Genomic DNA, 1,374 nt, shown 5'->3' on the forward strand with positions numbered 1-1,374 from the left:
TTAGGGTAAAAGACCAAATTTTAAAGAGGTTTTAATGATCAGTCAACCTGAATAACACCTGAATAGGTCGGGCTGACGACGTTAAACCAAGCACTTTATGGGAGGCAACCCATAGTTATCTTTACTTTTATTGTGATTATAATAGTTTTTATTTGAAATTATTGTTAGTTTGTGGTAGTATTGAGCTCTACTACTCTTTTACCATTGAATCATCATAAAAATTGGATCCATAGAGAAAAATTGGAACGCATTCGGACTAGAGCGAAACTGTGCAATTTTTTCCTTCGGCGCCAACGGCACCCTCGACGCCGTCAACGGTGGGTTTTTCTCAAGAGTCCAGGCAAAATATATACATAAGGCTCACCGACGGTGCCCTTGACCCCGCTGACGATAAGACCGGCGAGATGGCAGTTTTTGGAGTTTGAATGGCGGTTTTTGGTGGTTTTTGGGCGGGAGTTACCCTTTTAAACTCCCAAATTTGATTCCTAAGTTCATATTTCCCCAAAAACAAAGTGAAACTCCAACAATTTCATTCCTATGGCTTCCAATTCCCCTGATAATCCCCCCTGATAATCCTAGAATGCAATTCCCCTGATAATCCCAGAATGCGAGTGTTCAATCGGCAAAATTTTATTAGTGCGACAAGGTACTAAATCTTCAACAAGGTACTGACGAAGAAAATATTAATCAAGGAATGAGGATTCGTAAATCACAGATTGAATAATCCCTCGACGACAATTGAAGAGATGATAGTGCGGCGATAATGGGAAGTGATGTGGTATACTATCGCCGTCGTGGATGTTCTCGTGGTAAAGGAATTTTATGCAAATTTGCACAGAATCAACCAGGGAGTCGTTTATGTGCAAGGTAGATGGATAAATTTCACTCCAGCACGGACCAACAAATTATACATGATTGAGATTGTTCCTATCTGCCACTATTCCAAATTTGTCCCGGCAAGAAACCAGATGCATGAGATTACCAATATTTAACGGACGAAATTGAAGACTGGGAAATGAGAGAAAAAGGGTATGTTAGTTTTGCTTGTTAGTTTTCTGCGACACTTCTAAACCCCGTTTCTAAACACTGGAACTTCTTCATTTCTGGAAAATTATTACCAACAATGAAGATCAGTAAAGTTTCTAAGGAAAGTGCTATTCTGAATTACTGCATCCAAAGGAGACTGACAATCAATATTGGACCAATAATTGTGAAGTCGGTTTTGGGCCTGTTTTGGTCCTGATCGTTCATGGATCAACTTATGGGCTTGGACACCATTCCACAATTTTCTGACTTTGTAGTCAGTTCTAAGTTTCCTATGAAAATTGGGAAAAGGTACTTCTACATTGGAAGCCTTTCCTTGGAAGCCTTTGA

This window comes from Phalaenopsis equestris, unplaced genomic scaffold (assembly GCF_001263595.1).
Source record: "Phalaenopsis equestris unplaced genomic scaffold, ASM126359v1 Scaffold001033, whole genome shotgun sequence".
NCBI lineage: Eukaryota > Viridiplantae > Streptophyta > Magnoliopsida > Asparagales > Orchidaceae > Phalaenopsis > Phalaenopsis equestris.